The following is a 12,515-nucleotide window of genomic DNA, read 5'->3' as shown; positions in this document are numbered from 1 at the left end:
GGGATAAGGCGTGCATAGGTCAGGTCCTCAGGTCCTGACATAGTTGGGGTGTCCACCTGCTGTGTACCCAAGATGTTTGTGGATTCCCTAGTGTACTGCACACAGACATTAGGCCCTTGGGTGGTGTTGGGGGTGGGATTCCCTGGAAGAACACGGAGCCAGAAGCCTTCAAAGCCATGTTTGTGTCCCAGGCAGGTGGTGGGCAGATAGGCCTCAGCTTCCACATCCATCATTTGAATTCATTCATTGATTGCTAAAGGCTTCCTCAAGTCTGGACTTTCTCTGCTGGCCTCAAGATTACTTTTTTAAACTGAGTTTTCTTCTACTCTGAATTCCAGCCAGGCAAGTTGATTCACCACCTCCATGCTTCCCAAAACCCCTGGGCTCCAAACCCTGCTACCAAGTCCATGTCCTGTCCAAAAATCCCTACTCTAGGGGCCCGCTATGGTGGCTTCCTCTCCGCCTGTGCCCTCTCTGCTCAGCCCTCCTGACCTGGTGTTCACAGGGCCTGTCCACTGGGGTCCTGCTCACATGGAGGCCTGAGCACTATGCTGTAGTCAGGTTGGTTGGAAGAGAGGCTGCCCCAATCCAGGTTTGGAGAGTTAAACGCCGCTCAGTGCTGGTGTTCAGACTCTTGGGCTGTGACCTACATGCAAACCTGAGGTAAATCTGATGGAACAATACCTTCCTGTGCAGGAAACCAAGATTTTTTAATGCCATTTTCTCATAATTCATGTTTTAAAAATACTAATACAAACCAATACTGCTTCTCATGACCTCTGAGGGTCTCAACCCTTGGTTTGGACTGTGTGACATGGAGGAAAACTCTCCAGGAGTGAAGGAGGGTGGGCAGTCTAGGACCAGTGCTGTCTGCCTCTCCATGCACTGGCTGGTCCCACCAGCCTCGTATATGACCATGACCCACTGTCTTGCCTGTCCACGCTGCCTGCCAGCTCCTCTTTCATCTCTTCCGGTCTCCAACCATCTTCTACATCACGAGCCACCAAGTAGACCCCAGACTTCACACCTGGTCTTGCAGCCCAGCACCTCTGGGCCCGGAGACCTACCAGCGTGGTCCCCCACATGCCAGCCGCATACCTGCTCCCCACCACACATGGCCTCTCCCCTGGCCGAGTCCTCACTCCTGCAGAGCTTCACCTCCACAAAGCCCTCCTGAGCTCCCTTCCCACCCGCAGTTACTTGTTTGGACCAGTGGTTCTCAAAGTGCGGTCCCTGGACCAGTAACATCAGCAGGAAACTTGTACAAATTCTCTTAGAGACTTCAAAAGACCTTGCTGACAAATCAACAAAATAGGACTGGGGGTGTAGCTCAGTGGAAAGGCCTCGGAGTGAACCCCCAGTGCTCCAAGGAACAAAAAGTACCAATTCTCAGCAGCCCTGTCGGCCTGCTAAATTCAAAACTGGTTTACCCAGGCCTTTGGGTGATGCTGGGTTACAAAGTTTCAGTAATACTTAAACCACGTGGAAAGGACAAAGGTCAGGCCAGGGGTATAGCTCAGCGGCAGAAGCACCTGTCTGGCAATCGCTAGGTCCTGAGTTAATTCCCAATACAAAAAAAAAAAAAAAAAAAAAAAAAAAGAAAGAAAGAAAGAAAAAGAAACAATCATCAGGTCTCAGAAGGTGACCCTGGGAAAGCTGCGTTCTCCCAGGATGACATCCCTCTTCCAAGGTCTCTCCTAACTCCTTCCTAGCATCCTGTGTCATCAGCTACCAACAAGAGGCACAGAGAGGCTTTCTCTTCCCACTAGCAACACCAGCAGCCAAAGCTAATCTGGAGGGCGCTTTGCATGCTGGGCACAGATCTGAGTGCTTGGACCTGAGTTATCATCCTTAATGTTCTCACGGACATTACAGTGCAGGGACAGATTGAGCCTCAGTTGGACAAGTGAGAAAAATCAGGCACAGAGAAGGGAAGTAATTTTCACATGTCAAGTGGCAGAACCTAAATGCAAATGGGAATTTCCCCCCTTGAGAACCTGCAGCCATACCCGGCCCAGGATCACTGCAGAGAGCAGCATGCTGGGTTAATGAACCCCATGCACACCCAGTGGAGGGAGCTGCTCAGGCACTTAACCTGAGCTTGTAACAGGCTCCGTGCATATTCATTCCAGAGGCTGTGAGAATGAACAAACGAATGAACGAATGAATGAATAAATGAACAAATGAAACACAGAGGGTCATGCATGGCCCAGTAATAATATTATGCCTGAACCAAGGATTACGATGTATTCAAGTCTGTATGTCTAAGATTTATTTTTTTTAAAGTGGCTTATGTGGTCCAAGCCAGCCAACAAATAGGTGTGTTTGACCCAGAGTGTCTTTAGAAGATGAGAATGTTTTTGGTGAGTAGATCTGAAGTAGTGACCACACAGCTAGGGTTCAGGGCCTGAGCCCTGCAGGCTCCTCCCCCCCAGGGCCCTCAGTCCTTCCACAGGTTCCTTCCGTGGGTGACCTGTCCCAGATGAGCTTGCTGTAGGGGCAGGGGTGCATACAAATGGTTAACACCGAAGTTCTTCAGAGCAAACTACTGCAGCCAATTGTTAGAGTGGGCAAAGGAAGACATACAGCGACAGTCCCTGATGCAGCAAGTCCCCACCAGGGACCTGGGACAGGGACTAATGATGCCACTGGTTGGCCACAAGCGCACCCTCACCCACAGTGGCTCACTGGTGCTGAGTGCCATCAATAAATACAATTATTGCTCCAAATTATTAAAAATTTACAATACAAGATCTATTACCATGAGCTCCCGCAGAGTGCTCCCCTTGCTTTGGACACACCCCATCATGCTGCCCACTTTCTGAAGCCGTTCTGCAAGTCCTCTTTCCTCAGTGTCTGTACCTGTGCTTCAGGGGCTGCTTTGATGTCCTGAATCGATTCAAAATGTCTCCCTGTCATGGTCATTTTGACTCTGGGCAACAGCCAGAAGTCACACGGAGTCAGATCTGGTGAAGCAGGTGGATGAGGACGCACCGCTATTTTTCAGACCTGCCTACCCACTAGGTGGCGCTCGGCAGCAGCATTCACTGTTTTTTCTTTCACTTCTTTGTCTGAGACAGGGTGTACACTATGTAGTTCAGTCTGCCCTTAAACTCACTATGTAGCCCGGGCTGGCCTCAAACTTATGCCAGTCCTCCTTCCTCGGCCCTGTGGGATTCCACCATATCTGCAATGCACTGTATTTTTTTTTTATCACATCTCATGAAGACACTCAGGAAAGATGTCCAGAACTGCTTAGCAAGTGGCAAAAGCAGTGAGTCAGTATATTCAAAGCAAGCAGTATATTTTGAGGGGGATTCATGGCACGATATAATTTACTGCAATAAATTCTTTCCAAGTGATATTTATATATCTACCTTATGTTTTGATATGCCAGCAGATACGATGGAAAAGGACATTTGTCCACTGGACAGAGGGTGAGTGCTAAATGCTGGGTCTGGAGCAGGACCTTAAAGGACAGAGCCCCTTACATCTGTGGAAGTGAGACTGGCCACCCTGGACCAAAAGAGATGGGAACTACTGCCATGAAAAGCGAAGACAGCGCGGTCCGGAAGGATCCTGGAGGAAGTTGTTGAGTTAATGAAGCAAAACCGTCTTTTTCAGCGCAGTTTAGCTGCAGCTGTTTGTCCAGTGCTCCCGAGTCCCACAACTCCGTGCACACTGGGAGGCCGGGGAGGTGGCCTCTGGGGGTCCCTCCAGGCCGTCCTGCCAAGGGCCACATGGTAGAGTCCCCAGCCCGAGGCCACCGCATGCTCCACAGAGAGGCCAGAGCGCTCAAAGCGGACTGGCCACCACCTCTGCCAGGCCTCTGCTTCTGCCTCTCAAACACAGGGACAGTAGCGGAGACAGGACTTTATGGCCAACTTCCCCTCTCCCTTTCATGCAGGTGTGTCTCGTCTCTCGACACAGGTCAGGGCTTTATTGCTAAAGTTTTGCTAAAGCTTTATTGCTAGAGGAAAAGCTGCAAAAACCATCGTAAAATAGGAATTCTGTCAGCCTGTCTCTTGGCCAGTTCCGCATCTGCAGATTCAGCCACTACAGATTGAAGACATGTAGGGGGAAAATTGTACAGAATACATACAGGCTTTTTCCCGTCACGATTTCCTAAATAATTCAGTATAACAACTACATGACATTTATACTGCGTCAAGTATTAAGAGTCATCTAGAGATGATTTAAAGTATACAGAAGGATGCGACATTCTAGACAAATACTGCACCTTGTTACTACGCCAAGAACGTGAGCATACAAGGATTTTGATATTGGAGGGGGAGGGGGGGTTCTGGGATGAATCCTTTGTGGAAACAGAGAGAAGACAAGCAGTCCGGGAAGAGAGCACCAAGAACCAAATTCAGCACAGACTTCGGGGATCAGAGGAGTCCCGTCTGCCAAGACTAAAATTCATCCATGAGCACCCGGGAAGTGCCGACATTTCTATAAGCCAAGAACTAAGGAGACTGGCCCAGTGCTGCCGGTGAGGGAGATTCCCTAATTAATGAAGCCAGCTACAGATGGGCCCAGCCTGAGGTCCCCGGCTGATGTTATACCTGTGTGACTGCATCATTCCTATCTAGCTCCACATAGACACCCTTGCACTTCACCAAGAGCAAGTTAAGCTCTGTGACGTCCATTCTCAGGGTCATAGAGGGACACCGACTGCGCGAACTTCCTCTCTTGACAGTCAAGCTGGATTGTCCACATGGCTGACGTGGGAGCCACCTAGGAGGTTCCTAAAGCACATTTCTGAGTGTTTCTGGGTAGGTGGTGGCGGGGTGACCTTGAGGACGACACTGTCCCTGGCCCTTTCCTCTCTACATTGTCCCTGTGCTCTGCTCTTTCCTTGAGCTCTGCTTCCCAGCTGCTGTGATGAGGCAAGTTTGTTCTCCGTACGCTTCCACCATATTTCCACCTCGGAGCCAGTGGCCAAAGCCTCCGAAACTGTGAGCTCATTAAATCGCTTTCTCTTTTAATTGCATGTGCCAGGCATTTGGGCCCCACAACAGGAAAGCTCTAGGTTTCTACCATCTGGAGATGCTCACATTTACCCCACCCATGGCCTTCTTCCTCCATGACAGGAGTCAAAGGCAGCCCCAGCTGTGCACTCCATGACTATCCCATCTGTTAGGGCCTCGGAGCTAATTTCCTCAGGGCTTCACGTCCTTTGCACCCCGCTGCCTCATGTCCGACCCTCCTAGCCAGCTCTCTACTCTAGATGCTCCCTCCACTGTCCTGCCCTCTGCTGAGGACACAGGCTTCCAGCGCGAGGGCCTTTTCTCTCTCATGACCTCCTCTGTGGCATCAGGTGCACAGAGGTCATCTTGCTGTGGTTGAAGTTCCAAGGAAACCAGTTAGGACAAACAGTGATTAAAGCCATCAATCTCGGAGAACTGAAAGCCTGGTATAATGGTGAATCCTGTCAGCTTGGTGGGCTTGAGTGACACCTACAAGATTACTAAAGCACACTTGGGGTGCCTGGGAGTGTGGCCGTGGAAATATATCTGGTTTTTGCCCCTTCTGCTGAGGCTCCTCCCTTCTCTCCCTGCAACAACATGTTGCTCTTGTGTCCTGGACCCTGTCGACCCCTAGAAGGGGATGCTTTCCTGATGAAGTGCAGTTGGAGAGCCCTGCTTCCCAGGGTCAGGATGTCTCTCTTTGTGGCCTGTCCTTGTTAAGCATCATACAACATGGGAAAGAAGAGCCTTTCACTGGACACACATGTAAGCGTTTGTCAAAGAACAGTGGTCACCTCTGTTGCTTGTTGGTACTTGGTATGCAGCGTAGCATACTATACCAGTTACCTCTCACATGGCATGCGTTTGCATAACTAATTCACTCACACCCCAGGTCCCTTCTTTACAATTCGTGCTAAAATGTCCACAGTACCCAAAGCAATCTACAGGTCCAATGAAATCCCTAACAGAATTCTAATGACACATCTCACAAACATAAGGGGAAAAAAGCTTTGAAATTTATACAAAACCACAAGAAACATCAAATAGCTAGAGCGAAAAACCAAAACATCTTGAATAAAAAGAGCAAAGCTGGAGGCATCAGATTATCTGATTTCAAATATCCTACAAAGTTACAGTGGTTGGAAGAGCACAGCAACTGAATAAAAACAGACATGTGAACCAGTGGAGCAGAATAGAGCTTCAGAAATGAACCCACCATGTACAGTCAGTTCATCTTCAACAAAAATGACAAGAACACACAATGGAGGAAAGACAATCTCTTTGATAATGGTGTTGGACATCTAGAATGAACCTAGACACTTATCTCATATAGAAAACTCAACTCTAAGGAGATTAATGACTTACATGAGACCTGAAACTTTAAAACTACTGCAAGAAATCAAGCAAGAAGATTCATGCTGCTGGTCCAGGCAATGGTCCCAAAAGCACAAATATCAGAAATGAAAAGAAAAAGAAACAGGATTATATCAAATTAAGATCTGCACAGCAAAGGAAACAACAGAGTGAAAATATTTATGGAGCGGAGAAAAATACTAGCAAACCCATATATGTAAAGCGAGGTGAATGCACAAACCTAGAACTGAGTGAGATCTTTTGGCTATTGGGTAGCTTGCTTCTAAAATGTGGCTCAGGGTGGCTGGACTTAAAAGTCCAGGTTCTTTTCAAACAAAGAATTTAATTCATCCAAGCTACCAGCCTATGTTGGTTGGTGCCACCCAAATCCAGGTTGGGGTTCCCTTCACCCACAACTGTGCTGAGCCCATCAGTGAACAAATCCACTTATGCGCCCAGAATCCCATGAGGCTTGGGGTGACGTCTAGCTAGTAGCCATAACAGGTAATAAAGCTTACAGGGTAGAAAATGTCTCCCACTTTATTCTTCTTTGTTAGGATTATTTTAGCCATTCCACGGGTAGGGCTTTTTCATGCAAATTAGACAATAGGCCTAGGACTACAAAAGAGATTTGGGGTTTTTATAGGAACGCCATTCAGTTGGGGACTGGAATGTAACTCAGCAGTAGAGGCCCTTAGGATAGGTGAGACCCTGGGTTTAATCCCTCACGATGCAGGGGGGGAAAAGTATCAGATCTGTAGATTAAATCTGGGTAAATTTGGACTGTTATGCTAAATCTTGTAATCTGTGAACTTGAGTGTCTCTCTGGTTATTTAAGCCTTTTTAAAAAAGTCTTTCATCAGCATTTAAAAATCCTTAATATTTGTGATCAAAATATACAGTGAATGTTTAAATTTTTGAAATTTATTGTAGTGAGAGACACATTGTTATCAGTCTCCCTGGAAATGGTCCCCTCGCTTTGGACACACTTGTCCTGTCATTCTTCCACTTTCTTGAGCAGTCCTGGAGGTTCTCTTTCGTGTTTTTATAAGGTCTGGTCAGAAACTCAGTGACTGCTGCCACTGCACACCGTCCAGTGGAAAGGCGGGCTCGTAAACCATAACGACCTGTCCCCATCCACCTTAGTCACCAGAGCTGGCACCGTGTGACCTTTGACTCTCTTCAAGTCAAAAAGACCAAGCAAACTAAATGTTTTGAATCGATTCAGGACTTTGAAGCAGCCACAACAAAGTGACTACAGGCTGTGGTGACCCTGTCATCCCTGTGTCCAGCAGTCCTTGAAACATCTGGGCTTTCTTCGCCAGAACACACTTACCTGGGCACTGGCCACAGGTCCCCACCTGGATCTGCTGTGATGCTACAGGACGCTTCCTGCCAGGGACCGGACGCCTCAGTTGGTGGGTCACATGCTGAAAACTGGCTCAGCTCCGGGAATCGGCCGGCCGGGGATCCCAGCGCTTACCCGAGTCCCACCCGCAGGCCCTCGGCCACCCTCTGTGTTCTCCTGCTGGTCTGGGCTGAGGCCACCCTTGCTAGCACAGCGGCTTCTCCATCTCACCCCTGGGCTGCCCTAGTCTAGAAACCAAGTCCTTAATGCTCTGAGGGCCAGGATCCCTCAGCTTATGCTCTGTTGCCGTTGCTGTCTTTCATAATCATGGCTACCTCACTTCCTGCCACCCACCTGCCACGGTTTCAGGGGCGCCTCACCCCCTTTGCTATTTGTAGACCTCATTCTGCAAAGGAGTTTCCCTGAGCCCCTGCCTCTCTCTAGGGCAGTGTCGCCTAGCTTTTCAGTGACTGTGGTTACATCACCAGCTCCTTCCTATGACCTCAGAAAGTTCCAGGTCGCCTGGGAGGTCTTCTGATTGTGCCTGGTCTATTCACTGGAGTCTCACCTTTCTCCATTTCTTTTAATCGCTTCTTCCACCATCTGCGACAGCTATTCTGCCCTTTCGACTTTACTTAGACTTAGCCATTCGATGCTTTTCCACGGTACTAAGGCACATCTTAGTAGGAAGTTCGCACCATCTCCTGGGGGCCCTGCCAGTGTGTGAATCCTGTCTCTCGGGAGAGAGCGTCTAATCGCAGATGTCTCCTCCATGCAGACCCTTGTTCTGGCTCCATCATGCACCCTTGGGTCTCCACTGGCAAGCATATGCCCATGCATCCTGCCAGGGGGTGCTGGCCTGGCACCCTCTTTATTAGGGGCTCACTTCCTTGACCAGGTTATGGTGCAGTTGAATGTGTTGTGGGGCAGATCTGTAGGGCTTGATGCTGTCCTGTGGGGGACAGATTGTTGTATCCTCTCCAAACAAGAAAGGAAGAGCTTTTCTTAACAGAGAATGATGGGTACTTCTGAGGCCTTCGGCAAGCCAGTAGGATCTGCTGGTCCTAAATATTTGGGAGCCTTCTGTGTGTCAGGATTGAATTTTTATCTCAGATAGAGCCTAGCATACACATAGGTGAGCTGGGTGTTTGGTCACTTCTGGAGCTCAGCCCCTAGGGCTTTATTGCTTGAACCTGGGCTTCACTTTTCTCCTGCTGCAGAATGTGAAAACCTCTTTGTAAGCCACCTGGACTCCCCTGTGGCTCTCATGCATGGCTTATAATTGTCAGCTAATCACCCACAGCTTCTTGATATGTGTTCCTAGGATATCAATGGCTCTTGGCAATAATTATCTAATTTAGTTTTTTCTTTCACTGATAAGGTCTTATAGATTCTGGGCAAAATAAAAAGAAAGAAAGCAAGAAGAAAAAAAAAACCCTTAAAGCCTAGATACTAGAGGATGAAAAAGGTAAACTCTAGAGAGAAGCTGAAATGTGGAATGAGGACTGGATTTCCTGTTTCGTGGCTTTTAAGAAAGGAGCTCTAGTTGTTAACAAAAACCAGTCTGTTCTGCAGAACTGAGGATGGGACCTGGAGAAGTCAGAGGGAATGGACCTGAAACTGCACAGAACAGGTGATGGCCTTGGGAAGTCACTGCTTCTTGGGCAGAAGGGAGAAACTTGAAAAGGGGAGGTGAGCTGGGCATGGTGGCACACACCCATGATCCCAACACTTGGAGGCTGAGGCAGGAGGATTGCCATGAGTTCAAGGCCCACCTAGGTTACATAGTGAGACCCTGCCTAAAAAAAAAGAAAGAAAGAAAAAGAAAAATGGGGAGAGGGAGGTGTCCACTGGAGACTTGTTGTGTTAGAAACACAAGAAAATCACAGAATCAGAGATCATAAATGACTGCTCCTTAAAAGAAAAAAATCACTATTGATATTCAAAACTGTCCTTTGCTATATACTATGTTAGCGGTTCGTTACTGTAACAAAATACTTGAGATAACCATTTTAAGAAGAGTAAAGGTTTATTGTGGCTTACAGTTTTGAAGGCTCTAGCCCACAGGCTTTTGAGTTGGTGATGAGGCAGTCAGTACATTGTGGAGGAAGCTGTTAACCTTGTGGTGGCCAGAAAGAAAAAAAATGAGAGACTAGAGCCTATAACCCACCTGGAGGGAATATCCTTAAAGACCTAAACCTCCCACCTCAGAGTTTCCACCAAACCCCAACATTGCTAAGCCCAGGACCAAGCCTTTCACACGTGGCCTTGGAGGAATAGGTGTGAGCTCTAACACACTAGGTAAAGTGCATTTCTGAGCCAAGAAACACAGCAAACCACCCATCACCTTCAATCAGGTGTGCATGCAACCATCCTGCACTAAATGACAAGCAGGACACCAGGTGATGCCCACGGGAAACATGAAAAAAGAACAAAACCAAAAAAAATTAGAGTATACAATGAGAGTTGATTCAGTGTAGGAAAAGTTGGAGGAAAAGGCAAAATCTTTGTAAAAATGAAGTCTTGATGATAAAGTGCTCAGGGCAGAATGGATTTGGCTGGAACGGAGTGACACCTTGACCCTGATGCAGCACGTGGATGTGGTTAGTCACAATCTCCGGCTCCCTGCTCATCTCTGAGGACGAACAGCTGGGAATTCCAAGTTCCTCACCGTGGCGTTGTCTTTCAGGTGAGCAGTCCCCACCTGGGAGTCCACCAAAATCTTCTCAGAGGAATGAAAGACAGCACCAGTCACCCACGGAAGGAGCACAGGGTTCATGGGCTCTGTGTAGGACACAAGTAACAACCACATCACGCAGGCAATTATGGGGTTTTAGGAGCTCTGTTTAAAGGACCTGGAGACAGATCTATGGGGGGGGTGTGTGGGTGTGTGGTACTGGGGGCTGAACCCTGGGACTTCACACTGAGCTATACCCTCATCCCTTTTTAACTTCTTATGTTGAGATAAGGTCTTACAGAGTGGCCCAGGTTGGACCCAAACCTAAGATCCTCTTCTCTCAGCCTCCAAGAGTGCTGGTGTATGCCACTAACTCAGCTCAAACATAGGATCTAAAATTACTTTTCTTATGTCACAAAGGTGAAGTGCCACGAAAGTTTCATATGACAAGGCAAAAAAGAAAATAAAAGCATTGGAGAGAGACACAGAGACAGAGACAGAGACAGAGAGACAGAGAAAGAAAAAGAGACAGAGAGACAGAGGGAGAGCCAATATCTGGAAATCTTAAGGACTCACTATAGTTGGTGTGTGTGAGTGTATGAATTTATACTGCATGATTTTTTAATATATTGTAAGAAATTTTTGCATTAAAATTCTTTCAAAAAAAATACCAGCACACAATGGAAAGGATAAATCAAGCCAATGCTTTGTTCTTTTCCAACACTAATAGGTTTGACAGCCTCTCTGGTAAGATTGAGAAACGATGGCAGAACAAATTCCTACCATCGTGAATGAAAAGTGGTGCCCCACAGTTTATAAGGGGATAGTATAATTTCAATCTGAAATTTGAAAATTTAGATGAAATGGAAAAACTTGAGATTCAGCATGGAAAATTTCATTACAAAATAGCTTGTTGGGACTTTATTGGATCCATTGAATCTATAAATTGACTTAAGAAGGATTGACATCTTTGCAAATATGAATTTTTAATTTCAAACTTGATAATAAGTGAACAAGATAATTCATTTACTAAATGCTTTTATAATACTTCTCAATAAGATTTTGGAATTTTCCCAGTGGAGTTCTTGCATATATTTGTTGGAGGTTTTCCCAAGTATCAGAGCCACTGATATAGGAAAATATTTTCATGTACAGTAGTGAGAAGATATTTCAACAGATCATAAATACCCACAGAAGAGAAATTAATGAAACTGACTACATTAGAGTTAGTAATTTCTTCCAGAATTGTAATTAAAAGACAGTGTATCATGACCAAACAGAAACTGTGTCCAGAATGAACAGTAGGCTCAACACTAAAATAATATCATTCATCAAATAAACAGTGTTAAACAGAAAACACATTGCATAATATTAATAGGCACAGATTCACACATGCACAAAGAATTTGACAGTTCAAATCCAGTTATGCCAAAAAAAAAAAAAAACACCTCCCTGCAAGCTAGGATGAGAAGGAAATTTCCCTAACCTGATAGTTTCTAGAGAAAACAACACCTTTTTAATTGACATTATTCTTAATAGTAAAAATGGAATGTTTCCTTTCAAATTGGGAGGAAAAGATTCCCAGTATTACTACTTCTATTTAACCACATACTGGAGGCCTTAGCCAGAGCAAGAAGACAAGAAAAAAAGTGGCATGCAGATTAAAGAAGAGAATAAAACTGTCTTTACACTGGTTGCATGATTATCTATATAGAACATTGCACAAAAAGGACCTACCAAAAGTGATATTAGAACTAAAGGTAGGTTACCAGGGACATGGGGTATAAATTGATATAAAATATCTATTATATTTCTATACACCAGCAACAAACAATCAGAAATAGAATTTTTAAAATACATTTACAAAGGAACTAGAAAACAATGGACAACATGGCAATGCTAAGTCCTTCTGTAGTTTGGTTCACAAACTTAATTCTTTCCATGATTCTGGTCACAAACTAAGTTGGATGGTTGGGTTAAACACTGCCCTTATGGAGAAGTTTGATTTAGTTCTTGTCCAATTCAGTTTGTGACCAGAATCATGGACAGAATTAAGTTCATAAACTGAGGTGCCACGGGAAATGTAAATGGAGTCAGCTGTCCAACAGAAACAAACACAGTGGCTGAAAACCAAGACCAACAAGATGGCGCCCGCAAGAGTCAT

This window comes from Cavia porcellus, unplaced genomic scaffold, assembly GCF_034190915.1.
Source record: "Cavia porcellus strain 051 isolate PalLab524CR breed Dunkin Hartley unplaced genomic scaffold, mCavPor4.1 scaffold_23, whole genome shotgun sequence".
NCBI classification, from domain to species: domain Eukaryota; kingdom Metazoa; phylum Chordata; class Mammalia; order Rodentia; family Caviidae; genus Cavia; species Cavia porcellus.
The sequence above is the reverse complement of the archived record's forward strand: the minus strand, read 5'-3'. Positions refer to the sequence as shown.